The 15,383-nt window shown below is 39.9% G+C and overlaps 1 protein-coding gene across 9 annotated transcripts in view; it reads right to left on the reverse strand.

The window, feature by feature from the left end:
• SOX5 (SRY-box transcription factor 5) overlaps positions 1-15,383 on the reverse strand; it is a 640,060-nt gene that overhangs the window by 480,240 nt on the left and 144,437 nt on the right. The window contains exon 2 of one of the 9 annotated variants that reach the window (XM_032221308.1): positions 11,725-11,860. The exons of the other annotated variants lie outside the window; for them this stretch is intronic. The gene's annotated coding sequence lies outside the window, so the exon portion shown is untranslated. The remainder of the gene's footprint in view (positions 1-11,724; positions 11,861-15,383) is intronic. 9 annotated transcript variants of the gene reach the window in all.

Raw genomic sequence — 15,383 nt, forward strand, 5'->3', positions numbered from 1 at the left:
GATTATTTATCCAACAAATTCTGCATCAGTTTTCCTCATTGTTGCTTTTCCCTTAGAATCAGAATATTTGACCCTAGGTTCATCTGTATTAATATTTAGGGGAAAAGAAGAACATTATCAAACCATAAATCTCCTACACTGCATTAGAACGGAATGGAATGGAATGGAATGGAATGGAATGGAATGGAATAGAATAGAATAGAATAGAATAGAACAGAATAGAATAGAATTCTTTATTGGCCAAGGGTGATTAGACACACAAGGAATTTGTCTTTAGTGCATATGTTCTCAGTGTAGATAAAGAAAAATAAAATAGAATACATTCATCAAGAATCAATGCTTAGTGATAGTCCTAGGTTACTAATAAGCAATCAAATTATACTAGGAAACAAATAAATAACAATATAAATTCTAAAGATACGAGCAACATGGTTATAGTGATAAGTAGGAAGAAATACTGTAGGTACTATTCACACTACATTTAAATAGAGAATATAAAGCCTGAAAATTCTATGTGGTTCATAGGAACTTTTCAGTATAGGCTTTGGCTTGTCAGATATTAAGCCTCCCAGCTTAATTTCCCCCCCAAGCCAAGGTATGGACCAAAGATCTCCAGAACCCTTGCTTCATCTCAGGGATAGACTACTATGGCATTTTTACAACCTCCGGACTTCAACTCCCAGAATTCCTGAGCAATCATTGAATTCTTGGGGGTTGAAGTCCAAAGGCCATAAAGATGCCACAGTTGTCCACCCTGCTGCATCTACTCTTAGTATGAGCACCATCAAAGGTTTTGGGAGAACCTCCCCATCCTTATGCACAGCAGCAGTTGAATTAAGTCAAGGCAAATGTCAGAGTTTAGATACGTTGACGAAAATTCTCAGTCATCTAGGTGGAGTTGTCTGGACCACCAGCTCTATTGAAGGAAGAGGGATTTCCACGTTAGCATAAATGGATTCCTCCATTCTTCTCTCGAACTGGGTATCTTCCCTTCCCTCAAGTGAAGTGGAAGCCCCCGACACAACCTGTCCGCCATTTTTTTATCCACGGGCAGATCAAGACTACTTCACAGGTTCACCAAGGAGGTCACCCTTAACGACCCACTTAAGAGAAGGATTTAGGAGCAACGGCGCATAGCAACTCTCTGCCTACTCACTTAATAAGCTGCTCAGATTAGGTGAGAAAGGAATCCACCCCGGAAGAGATATATATATGGCAGGAGTACCCAGTCCCTGGGCTGTACCAGTCCGCAGTGTACCAGGAACTGGTCCATGTAAACGAGCAAAGTCCTACCCATGCATCAGTGGTGGGTTCCGGATCCCAGTGGAACCAGTACGGTGCAACGGGGCCGGGCGCACACATGCGTACTTACCGTGATGCCTCTGTGATGCTCTAGCTGCTCGGCAGAGCATCATGGAGGCACCGTACACTCCGTGTGCATGCGCGGAAGTCCCGAAAACTTCAAATACCAGTAAGGAGCACGGGCGGGTGGGCCCTCCAGAAGTGGCACACAGAGCATCTCTCTGGGCACACCAGCTGTCGCCCGTTGCTCTTCCATGTTCTGGCACAGCTGAACTTCTGGTTTCCGGCATGCATGTCTTTGCGCGCACTGCATGCCAGAAACTGGAAGATTAGGTGACCAGTGCACATGCCGGAAACAAGAAGCTCAGATTCCCAGTGTGCGCATGCACGCCAGGGAACTGCTCTTCTGGTTTCCGGCACTCCCGCACATGCGCGCTGGGAAACTGCTTTTCCGGTTTCTGGTGCTCCCTCACCCCCATGCGCACGCTCCCGTTTCGGCACTCGGTGCTAAAAAGGTTTTCCAATCCTGCCATATGCCCTCTGGTCTGTGGCAAAGATTCTCTCCACAGAAGCAGTCCCTGGCACCCATGGGGGCTGCTAATATATGGGGGTCCCCTAACCAGCTTGCTCAGACAGAAGAAGCTACTTGGAAGGAGCCGAGGTGGCGCAGTGGTTAAATGCAGCACTGCAGGCTACTTCAGCTGACTGCAGTTCTGCAGTTCGGCTGTTCAAATCTCACTGGCTCAGGGTTGACTCAGCCTTCCATCCTTCCGAGGTGGGTAAAATGAGGACCCGGATTGTTGTTGGGGGCAATATGCTGACTCTGTAAACCGCTTAGAGAGGGCTGAAAGCCCTATGAAGCGGTATATAAGTCTAACTGCTATTGCTATTGCTATAAGCAATGAAACATTTCAAACCCAAACAAGGAAAGACGTCCAGTTGCCACCCCCTCAACCTCCCGTCAGAATGTAGAAGAAATGAGCGGCAGATTCTCCAGTTTTTGCTGTGTTTTCAAAAAGCCCATCATACATTCAGTTTACACCCTGTCTTTTTGCTCAGGTTAGCTTTCAAGGCGATGAAACCAAACACAGGTAGTCCTCGACTTATGTCTGGTCGTTTTACAACTGTTCAGAGTTATGACAAGTGCTTGGGACAAGTGCTTTATTGACCCATAAAGAATTCGTAATTCGTAATTTAATGAGCTTATATGCCGCCCAATCCCGGAGGACTCCGGGCGGCTTACAAATACGAGATAAAATAAATAGCAATAGCAATAGCAGTTAAACTTATATACCGCTTCATAGGGCTTTCAGCCCTCTCTAAGCGGTTTACAGAGTCAGCATATTGCCCCCAACAACAATCTGGGTCCTCATTTTACCCACCTCGGAAGGATGGAAGGCTGAGTCAACCCTGAGCCAGTGAGATTTGAACAGCCGAACTGCAGAACTGCAGTCAGCTGAAGTAGCCTGCAGTGCTGCATTTAACCACTGCGCCACCTCGGCTCTCTAGCACTTTGGCCATTGTAAAATGCTTTCTCCCTCCATTCTGCAGTCCTGTCGTTTGCATATCTGGAACCTGGAAATTGGCTCACCTTTCCTCAATGTGTTACTTTTTTTGCTGGTTTCCAGCAATACTGCCAATTCGTAAGACTTTGTTCGCTTAATGACTGCACTGTTCACTTAATAACTGTGTGATTCACTTAAGGACCATAATGATTCACTTAACAGCCACTGTGAAAAATGTAATAAAAAACCAGGCTGGGTCACATGGATGCCTCCGTTTACAACCCCAACCACTAATGAGAGGATTTCTGCTCTCAGTTGTGTTCATCAGTTGAGAACTACCTGTAGAAAAGACAGAAATCTCGATCTTGCTACATTTAAATGACATTTAAATGTAATTTAAATTAAATGCAATGTGATTCAATCGCATTGTGGCTGAACTTGATGTCCAGATTCATCTCCCCTGCTAAGATAATGGCTGAGCACCAGTAAGACATTGCACCCCAGATGTCCCAATTCCATCTTAATAAAGTTTTAATGTGTTGCATTAAACGAGCCATCCAGAACTTTTTGTTTCCATTTCTGACTGATCCAATCTCACCTCATTCTTTTACTCTTTTCTCAAGTTGGCTGACATAAAACCCATTTCAGGCAAAAATTTAAGAAGGTAGGGGTTTCCCCCCCCACCCCTAGTTTCACATTTACCCTGGGATGCAGGAATGAAGAGCAAAAAGGGTCATTGGTAGAAATTCTTCCTATAATGTCCCATCATCCTGTGTTGTGGTTTTGGGAAAGAAGGGGAAAAAAAAGTAAAATTTTTTTTGGGGGGGGGGGGGGCACAGCAAGGCAGACATAACGATCTGGCAAAAGGCGACCCCAGCTTCTGCATGTGTCAATCTTTTGTTCCCCTCGCTGTGGAAGAACAGCGGAGCTGATTTAAAGCTGTATATTTAGCTCAAATGGAAAAGTGTTAAAATCTCAGTATGTCTCTGCTCCATTAACTCCCATCCCAATTTAACATGCTTCATAGTGCTGGGACAACAGACACGGCTATGCGACCTCTTCCTAAGCAAACAGAGTTTTGTTTCCATAAAGCATCTGGGCTGGGAAGCCGGCTCGCTGGCAGCCCGCGTAATACACTTGGCCATTTTTAAACGGAGAACTAAGAAACTTTTCTTCCTTACAAGAGGAGGGGGGGAATGTCTTTTGGGGGTGGGTAAAGTAGGGGGGGGAGGCGACCGCCATCGAAGGAGAAAGCAAATTTTGGCGGTGTTCGTTGTTTTCATTATTCAGCCGAAGGGAGGGGAAAAAAAAGTTGGCTGTCCAAGGTTTTATTAAAACACACGCGCGCGCATGCACATTTCCCCCCCCCTCCTAAAAGGTTTGGACAAAAAGTGATACCATTCATGAAGTTGGACAGTGCCGCCTTTCATATCCACGGAGCGGGTTTTTGAATTGCTCCAGCCCAGGGCCAAGAAAATTGATGGAATCCAGTTTGTATCAATGGTGAAAGAGTGGATGCGCATGGCCAGACAGGCTGCCTGTGTTCGCAGTCAGGATACCTTCCCAATGGGAGCATTGAAAAACCCCTGGCGAGCACAGGATAAGCACAGGAAAGGAATCAAAAAGGAGCAGGCTTTTCACGGCTCCGAGGCGCATATATATATATATATATATATATATATATATATATATATATATATATATATATATATATATATATATATATATATATATATATATATATATATATATATTCCTGTAATCTCCTCCAGGTATTTAATTAAAATGTCATCATGACTAAAAAGGTTTTTTTTTTTAACAAGAGCTGTTTCACACCTTACGCAGATAAGATCCCAAGTGTTTCACCATCAAGCCTAGCTCATTCCTGGTTTTTTTTTTAGACAAACGCATTATTCAATTTGCATTAGAGGATAGGGAATGAAAGAGTTTGCACATGGAAGTTCTTCAGGCTTACAATGAAGCATGTCATGTATAGTGGGGGGGAAACAGAAACTCCTGCTTGCTACAGAGCTTACATAAATGACAATTTCCTTCAATGCATATACAGGCAAATATTAATTTACTGTTATTCTTCTCCAGACCGCTGAGCCTCCCCCCCCCACCCCCAATTCTTCTCTGCTACAAATAAAATCTGGTGGATAATGTTACGATAAATGATATAGAATGGATTATCAACCACAGTGGGGACTTCTCAATAGCCCTTTCCATTTTTCTTCTGCTGTTTTCCTTTAAAAGTTGCCCAAGATATAATTTTTTCTGCAGAAAAAAACACCACACTAAATGGGGAAATATTATAAATAGTTTACACCCCTCCGAAATTAGTGGTGTTGCTCTTATAAAACAGAACAAAAAACTGCTTTGCAAAATCTACTTTACTTTTTTTTTTTTTTCTCTCTCTCTCTCCAAAAGTTTCCAATGGAAAAGAACTGTCTATTTTTGCGTCTTTCTTCTCTTGGTGATGTTTTCGAGTTTAGATGCCAGTTGGAGGTAGTCAATGATGCTACTGGAAGACTGTTTTTCTGTTATACATTTTTCCCTCCGTGAAGACTTCCTGGCTAACCACACTTCCCGGTCTAGTATTTTTTATTAAAGAAAACAACAACAACATAGCACTGGAAGGGTTTCTACATGAAATCTTCTCTTGGAACATAAAAACAAGCCAATAAGCCAGAGGAACTGTGGACAGCTGAATAAAATTTCAAGATATTCACACATAGACGTCAGACACTTTGGAATTAAATAAATTTGTGGAAAAAGCTTGCTCCACTGATGAGAATTTTATCAACATCTTCTAACTATTCATGGACTAATAGCAGGTGTGGGGGGGCAGAAAAAGTCAAAAAGACCATTTCAATTGCACCTAACCTGCCCAGGGGACTTTTCTGATTAACTATAACTTGGCAAAAGAAATAAAAATCAAAGAGTTAGTTTTCAGCAGTGGGATCAAAACATCTAAGATGGCAACAAGCAGTTCTGCTTTCCATTTTTCCTTTTTCTTTTTACAAACCAATACAAAAATATATATTCCGTTGTATTTGTATATAAAATTACTCTTTGCCTTGTCCCATGTACCCATGTGTCAAAATAAATTATCATAAATGCTACGAGAAAATCTCAGTGAAAACAGAACATTAGACACATTCAAGAAAGCCTCTTAGAATGAAAGATTAGGAGCAGGAAGTAGCAACGGGCAAGTGTAACAGAAAAATATATCATTGCTAGGGAAAAAACAGGAGAGGGAGAGAGGGAGAGGAAAGAGAGAGGGAGAAGGGGTGAGGGAGGGAGAGGGAGAAGGGAGGGGAGAGGGAGAAGGGGAGGGAGAGGGAGAAGGGGGAGAAAGAGGGAGAAGGAGTGAGGGAGGGGAAGAAGGGGAGAAGAAGGAAGAGAGCGAAGGGGTGAGGGAGGGAGACGAAGAAGGGTGAGAGCGAGAAAGGGAGGGGAGGGAGATGAAGAAGGGGAGGAAAGGGGGAAGGGGAAAGGAGAGGAAGAGGAAAGGGAGAGGGAGAAGAAGAAGGGTGAGAAGAAGAGTGAAGAGAGAAGGGGTGAGGGAGAGGAAGAAAGAGGGGAGAAGGAGAAGAAGGAGAAGGGGAGGGAAAGGAAGAGGGAAGGGAGAAGGAGAAGGGGTGAGGGAGGGGAAGAAGGGGGAGAAGAAGAGGGGAGAGAGAAGGGGGAGGGGAAAGATGAAAGGGAGGGGAAAGGAAGAAGGGGAGGAGAGGGAGAAGGGGAGGGAAGAGGAAGAGGAAAGGGAGAAGTAGTGAGAGAGAGGAAGAAGGGGGAGAACAAGAGGGAAGGGAGTGGGAGAAGGGGTGAGGGAGGGAGAGGGAGAGGAAGAAGTGAGGGGAGAGGGAGGAGGGGAGAAGGAGAGGGAGAAGGGAGAGGAAGAAAGGAGGAGACAAAGGAAAAGGAGAAGGGAAAGGAAAGGAAAAATGAAAGGGAGAAGGGAGAAACTCAGTTATTGCTAAGAATGAATAATGTAAGTCATTTAATGGATCTTTCTGGGCAAAATGTGAAAACTTTATGCAGCATTCTCCTCTCAATTTATTTTAGTTTTGTAAACTAACAAAATTGGGAGATCTGTTTTTTCCCCCCAGACCAACCGTATGAAGCTTTGTGGTGTACTATTTACACAATGGTGTCTCTGGGTGTGTGTCTGAAAATCTGCAAGATGAGGGGTGCAGTGTGGCAGATTTTCACCTTTCCTGCAGACACCATGGGTACCACAAAATCCCAGGGCTTTGGGGACGAACAGGGAGGGAGACAAAAATGGAGACCAGTAAGAGTGTGAGATCTAAAACCTCTCTTTCTTAAAGGTTGTGACAACATGTATTCTGGGATTCTCTGACCAAGATTGATCTCCCTCCCTCCCTCCCTCTCTCTCTCTCTCTCTCACAGACACACACACACACACAAATCTCCCAAGGTCCCTCCAGAAATTAGGTGTGTACCCTGTTTCCCCGCAAATAAAACCCAACTGGAAACTAAGCCCTAGTGTGATTTTTAGGATGCTCGTAATATCAGCCCTTCCCCAAAAATAAGACCCAGTTAAGATCATCCACCAGACAGATGCATCTAGTGCCGTATTTCCCCATAAAACAAGACCTTACCAGAAAACAGGCCCCGATACGTCTTTTGGAGCACAAATTAATATAAGACCCAGTCTTATTTTCGGGGAAACACGGTACTAGTGCACGGCCCCAGGATCATCTCTGCTTTTAACATCTGCTGCCAACCTCTTATTCTTAAATTGCTGGCAAGTTAGAATTACAAAAGTGTAATTCTGCATATGTAAACCACATTGCAACTCAGTGGCAGAGATGCTCTTAGGAATGTTCTCAGATAGACGGATTAAGACGAGATCCTTGGCTGCTTTGACATCAAAAGTGCTTGTTGGAATAGCTGGCAAAAGAAGAGGCTGCCTTTTTACCTCCATCAAGGCAGCAGAAAGAGGGGGGGAGAATATCAGGAGCTGTAAATATTGCTGATCCTATCATTATTAATGACATTCCAAAGCTACCTACTTTACATATTTAAGTAATTTAAGTATTATATTTCATCCTGCCGGAGCGAGACCTTTAGAGGTTGTAATTGGACGAGTGCGAGAAATGTGTAATTTGCAGTTCCTGGAAACTTAAAAAGGAGAATATGACAACAGGCAATATACAAGATAAAAATGCACAGAACTACATGCTAAAGGATGTCATTCTCAGTCATGAAAGCAACGAAAATCCTCTGTTTTCCCTGTCTGTAATTTGTGCTGCTTAAAAAAAGACAAGAAAATTCTTCCCTCCCCAAATTCCTCATGGATCAAAATGTTCTAATTTGACAGTTGATAAAACATATGTTGATAAATTATTCCCCAGCTTCGTTGAAGAAGGATGCAAGAGGAGGAAGAATAACGAGCTATAAATATTTCTTTATTTAAAAAAAAATAAAATAAACAAAACAGATTCTTGACTTACTGTGAATTTAACTGCGGATAACTTCTTAACAACATTCATCTAGGCCAATTTTTTTTTTAAAAAAAAAAAAAAAAGCTCAAAGTGTGAAGATTCACAACAATTATAATAATTGCCGCCATAATTCGCATCCAACTTATGCAAGGAAGTATCATAATAAATGGAAAAGGAGTTAAGCTTTGACCTCCTTGTTGCATATTTCATCTCCCACTCACATATATTTAATGCTGTACACAATTATGTAATATACTTACAATTACATAATGAAACAAAAGCAGGGAGGGGGGGGAATGAAAAGCAAAGAAACAGTTAGGGGCCAAATCAGAGCTTTCTCCAGAGCTATATATACATTCTCTCTGTGATCCGACAAACAGAGTTACAGGAACGAGCTTGTGTCTGTGAGTCCCGCAGGCTATCAACTGATTGATGAACAAAATTCAATAAATAGCAATTGTTCGAATTCCCACTCTCCCTGAATTCCTTCCGGTTTTAATGCTTCTTGAAAATAAAACGTTCACAGGCAGATGTACGTGCCAATTATTGAACAGGCATGGTTTTATAATACGAAGTAAAAATGCAAAAGGTTAGAATGATGATGGCTGGAACATGGCCAAAATTTCTGGGTAGCAAAATTCTTGGTGATTTCACCAGCGGTTGTACAGAAAATTTAACGCTCCTCTGCTTCTTAGTTTTAGAGGAACAGTACTTGAGGCTGCCTTCAAAATTTAAGGCATTAAGAAATGCCTTCTCTTAGATCCTTTTGCACTACATAATAGTTTGGAAACAGGAAGAGATTCTTTACTAATGGGACGTCCAGAAGCACGTTTTGTTTCAAAAAGCTAAATTATGGTCCAACAAATTTGAATTAGTTGTGATAGGAGATACATATGGTAAACCATTAATAATGGTTGGGAGAAGGGCGGCATATAAATCGAATAAACCTAAACCTAAACCTAATAATAAACATCTAGCACGGTGTTTCTCAACCATGGTGACTTGAAGTCCTGTGGACTTCAACTCCCAGAATTCCCCAGCCAGCTAGGAGTTGAAGTCCACAGGACTTCAAGTTGCCAAGAGTGAGAAATACTGGTCTAGCAACTTGTTTTTTTGAAGATGCATGAAAGCTTCTGAATTCTGGACCTTTTATTTCTCTGTCTCTAATTTAGACTTTGCTCTAGATGGCTGTGAAACTGTTTGTCGTTCACAGAGGTTGCACACATCAGTCTTTCTACAAATTAACCACATTATCTGCTGTGTCACAAATAATAGAAGATGAAAATTCAGGTTAAGAACTAAACTTAATCATTGGTTTCCTTCCATACTTTTACAGAGGACAAGGACATTCCAAGTTATTGCCTTTCAGATATTTGGATCAATGGCATCCTCCAAGAATTGTTTGAGAGGCCAAATTGCTCAATTATGCCAGCATCTTCAGCTAGAAGAAAGGATCAAAGCAACTGTAGAGTTCCATATTCAGAATGTCCACCAGCTATAAAACTTCCATGGAAATAAAATTCAGGAAAATCCCTATTTGACTGTCTTGGGATTCATCTCCTGCCAAACCGGGATATCTAACCATGATTTGTAGAATCACATGGAAAACTCACAGGTGATATTGACAAACCAAACTGACAAATTCACACCCATAGTGTACTAAGCCACAACCACATTCTGGCTTAGCCTATTATAGTAACTTGTCACTGATTCAGACTTAACTCCGGGCCCTTTCCCATGTTACGTTACATGACATGACAATCTGGGAAGGTGCAACATTTACCAAGCTATGAGCTAGAAAGAAAGTCATCCGCTAATTCAAAAGAAGATACCTAAATACCTTACTCCATTTCACACAGAGTCAGCCCTAAGTCCTGATTTACCTTCTGAACATATAAAATCAATAACCAAAGACAAAGGTTAAAAGAGAAAAAGATATTTAATATGTGGATATACTACAGCATGTCCCTTGCCATCCAGATCAAGAAATGACTTATTTCCACTATTGTTTACCTGCTACAGTTGAATATTCTATATAAAACACAGATACACAGAAAGACTCAAAAGAGTTACCACTTCAGATGTGATGCTGTGGCAGGTAGGAACACATTTTTTTTCATCTTTGAATGCAGAAGTCAATCAAACAATAGTCATGGTCAAAACTCCAGGAGAATTTTCTTTTGATATTCTAACATAACTCCAAGTTAACCAAATTTCAATCTATAACTTTATAGCTATGGTCTGGTGGTACAGTTTTATGCAGGAATTCCTGACTATCAGCATTCTCCCTGATCTTTTTACTGAGTAATTTATAGGTAATCCTAACCAAAAAAAAAAAAAAATCAGGACAGCTCAGAAATCCTTTTTTAAAACCTCTGGTCTAACAACTTATCCAGTAGAAAATGAAACATTACAAGCGTGTATGTGAAAGATCCTTAAATGCTTGACATCTAATAGTCCCTTTATATACTACATTTAGGAGTACATCATCCATCAATCCAAAAAAGACATTTTAAACATGTGGAGATAAAATGCAAACTGTGGGGTATGAATGTTCTAATTAATCTGCCAGTCTTCAGCTACTGTATAGAATGGATCTCAGTTTATATTTCCTCCACAATTTGGAGTATGAAAAAATATACAAATACATGCAGTTCAAATTCTGTTTTCTGGATTTGTTTTTAGTGTCCAGATTAAGGCAGAAACACAATGATAATTCAAATTGTATCAAAAATGAACACAGAAAGTCCCATCCATTCTTGTGACATACTGTTCCTTTCTGCTTAAGGTAGAATAAACTTTGAAGACTTAGAATAGGAAGGAATATTATTTTTAAAAAATAAAATAAAACCTCCAAATCAGTTCAAAAGCAAATTTGCTCTCACTGCTTCGTGTTTTAGCACAAACAATTTGTTTCCTGCACAATATTCCTTGGAAATAAATTCAGCAACTTTTCACTGGCTGTGTGCCTAATGTACTAAAATTTAAGAAGTCAAATTTTCAATATGCTGTGCTGAAAAGGGCCCTTTTTTACAGCTTGCAGTGGCTAAAATGAAACATAATTATGTTATTCCCTACCTACATGTTCAGCCGCCTAAAATTCAACTGAATTGGTTATAGCAAAAATATATGACCCAAGTTCCTGGAGGTCCATTTGGATCCCTCATCTTTGGAAGCAGCCAAAAGTTAATTCTATGTTGTATTGTTAAAAAAAAAACTGAAGAAGAGAAATACAAAACAGGTGAGGAGTAATCCTATTAATGCTACTTAATTAGCCCAAATTAAACTCTAATTAAATTTGAATAGAATTAAAAGCCACCCAAAAAGTCCGAGGCAAAGTTTGCTCAAAACCTCGCACTTCGGTGTTAGGAAGAGAAAAGAATAACCTTAACTGATCATCTCAATTCTCTTAAAAGGTAATGATCCGTCAGTCTGGAAAATCCTACCAGCATTTAAGTATATCAAACTGCTTGGATCTCTTCCCACGGAAATCAACAGCTTGGAATTTCCATCATCTCACGTCTCTCTGCAAGATTATCTAGCACTCGATATTGTGCACCATCTGTATCGGTCCTGGTGGGCCTGTGTGATCAAACAGAGGTAGGATCAAGGCCAGCCTTCCTTATAAACAGCGGATATCCAGATCATCAGAAAATGCACCGAAGGCCACATCAGATGCTCCTTTGGAGACCTAAGTTTGTTCTTGTGGCAAGGAGGCATTAATGGGTCTTCATCAAAGTTGTTTGACTCCCCCCTGTTTTAGAGCTGTCTCTAAGCTATTGGCCGTCACCACATCTGGTGACAGAAAAACCGCATAAGCATCATGTTAAGAATGATAGAGGAACTGACACACTGCAAATTGCCCCATGAAATGATTGCAGTGGAGAGACACATTAGTCTTGGCATAAGCGGGAAGGCTAAGCCGTTCATTATGCCATAAGATTTCACAATCTGCACTTCACTTCATCAATTGCACAGAATATGATCCTTAAGAAGTGTGTGTGTGTGCATCCAGCTATCTACACACACACACACACACACAAACACACACACACAATCTTCAATGCAATCTCCGGAACTTAAAATATATTACCCACTTAGCTTTTGTTAGCCTCTGCTAACATTGTCAGAGAGTAAAACATTTTAGATTAGATACACACACACAGACACACACACACACAGAGAGAGAGACACACACACACAGAAGGAGATAGTTGAAGGAGAGGTTCAAAGGATATGAAGCAAAATAATGTTATCGGTTGAAATTCAACATTCTGCTGGATTCATAGTTCCAGTACTGCAGTGCATTTTTGAGTATTTTAAGTATCACAAGTATTGCCTACAAATCTACAGCTTGGAGAAAATTTAGATTTAGATATCTATTAAAAGGCATATTTAAATAGGCTTTGAAAACATACACACACACATACTAATATGAAACAGGAACAGAATTTTAGGTAAACCAATGATATTCCTCCAAAATGGGTCAGATCTGCACATCCTTTGTATATTTGTGTGTGTGTGTTTTTACTGTGTCAAAAAAAGGTTTACTTAGCCAAAAACTGTGTAATGAATCTAGGGAAGAAGCATAACTTGAACACAACTCCCATTCAAAAGCCAGCAAATCATTTATGATATAGATTGGTTTTGAATAACATCTACTCTTCATGCGTATAAATCACTGAAAGGCATAAACGGAGCTTTATCCACCCAAATAAAATAAACCTTTCCTGAATGTTGACAGATACTACAAGGTTCAGGAGAATTTGCAGGATTTCAGAACTAAAGAGATTTATTTTAAAGACAGAATTTATAAAGGGGAGAATGGAAAACTGTATTTTTAAACAATGTTTGCAGCGTTACGGCAACTTAGAATCTCTATCCTAATTATTTGTTTAACAAACGTATATTCACGATATATAGAGAAGCATTGCATCTATGTACTTATATGTGTATATATAAGCACCTTTAAAGCCTCATACATCTCGTAAGTTTGAAAATGTAAAAAAACCTTTTAAGAAAAGAATGGTGACTACATAGATATTTCACCATTGAGATATTAAAAGCAATACAGAACATTGAAAACCCAAAGGATTCTGAATTATCCATTATAATAAATACATGTTAACAACAGATAACTTGCAGATTTATTTTTTTTTATAATTAAAAATTCCATCAAAAGGAAAGAGCTCCATGTTTCTCACAAATGGATGAGATGCAAGAACTAGCACTGCATTGTTGTTGAGAATCAAGGCCAAATTTCACACCATTATAATAGTATGGAGTGGTGTTATTATATTAGGGGAAAGAAAGTTGTTAGCTGTGGAATCAGAGGCTTTGCATAATGGTATTTCACAACTTAAAATCAATCAGTATGTCAAAGTGTCCCAGAAAGAGAAATTTTAGGGCAGCATAACTGTTCAAATAAGTCTTCAGCAAATGCAACCTTACTATATTCTAATATGATTCAATATATCTACAATTGCATTTTAGAAACTTTGAAGTTTCTTGTTAGTATAAATGAGGCTTGCTGACTTAAGTCTGTTGCTCAATCCCTTGACTTTCCTCTTACATTCTATGAACAAATGTTGTTACTTAAACAAAATACACCTAATATATAAGGTTTAATATAATGGTGACGAAACAAAACACACCTAATGTATAATGTTTATTCTAACGGCAGAAGGAAATTAAAGAACAGTGCTTAATTTAAAGGAAATGAAAAAGCTGATTGTAATAAAGCTGATGCCTGGATTTGAATGGAATGAAAACCTTTTAAACTCTTTAGAACAGCAATGGATAAACCCTTTGCTAAACTATTTATCCCACGAAAAAATGAAATCAGCAGTTCTGTGATCTTTTGGAAGGTGATTTAAATTATGATTATGAATGTGATGTGTAATATATTAAGACAAAATTTATAACCCAAAAAGGGAGCGGGGAAGGAAAGAGTTATGTGCTAACTTTCTTATAGAAATCAATGAGACATACATTGAATAGATACATGCCACTATATCTTTATATCATTAAGTCAACTGTTGGAATATAATGCTTAAGGATTTGTTTAAAAGTGAAACTGGAATTGATTATTAGTTCATGCACTGTTGGTCAGTTGGTTCTAAAATGCAGCTTATATTTTCCTTGAATTAATGATTTTGTGAATCATGAGTTTGCAACAGATTAACAAAAGCCAAATTGGCTAGTTCGATTTTACTTTATAGATGGTGCCACAATTACTGTTATCAGTGCATGCTGCCCGTTTACCATCATACAGGTGTTAGGTTGGGATGCCAAAAAAAATTTTTCTCTGTCAATTGCACATGTGTTTGGACACACTGCTTACTTCCAAGGTGTAAAATTACTAGCCTTTGCTAATGTAACGTATCTGCACATTCGGCATTTATTATGCTCACCCACTCCAAACGATAGAACAGTCAGGAGTAGCCAGGAATATCACTCGATATCCTGGAAAACAAGGCAAAATAGACGGAAACAGTCCAGAAGTTTTCCAATCCAATCCTAGCAGATTTTGGAGGAAGACAACTTTGTTTCATTTTTTTTAAGGGTTAAAATGGGGTTACGTTTTACTACAAGATCTTGAGTGCAAATGCCACCAAGGGACTTTTAAGTTTATCCTTTTTCAATCCAAGCACAGCAAAGTCACCAAAAAAAAGCCAATTCTGCACAATTGTAACTCTTCTCTCATCTAGATTTATTGCATGACAAACAACTCCGCCACGTTTATAACATGTGCCGTTTGGACATACCACCTTCCAGGAACTTCTCAACCTGGCCACAACTGTGAGGTGAGAGAGTGATTTGCAAGGATGTGTGTGGTGGTCCTGTCCATTCTGCTCTCAAACACCCCCCCTAGTGGTTGATTAGCTTTAGGCACTGCGGTACCATCTCAAACTTAAAAGGATCCTCAAGGCAGATCATGCAGACAAATCATGAGCAGACTAAATATCCAATTGAACCCCCAAAGGGATTTCAGTGTCTTTAAAAATGAGTTGTTTCAGTCGACACAAACACACACACTCACACACACACACACACAGTCGACTCACACAGAAAGGTAGCCTTGTCTATTTGGACATCAGAATCA

The sequence above is a fragment of the Thamnophis elegans genome, chromosome 7 (assembly GCF_009769535.1).
Source record: "Thamnophis elegans isolate rThaEle1 chromosome 7, rThaEle1.pri, whole genome shotgun sequence".
In the NCBI taxonomy this organism is placed as follows: Eukaryota; Metazoa; Chordata; class Lepidosauria; order Squamata; family Colubridae; genus Thamnophis; species Thamnophis elegans.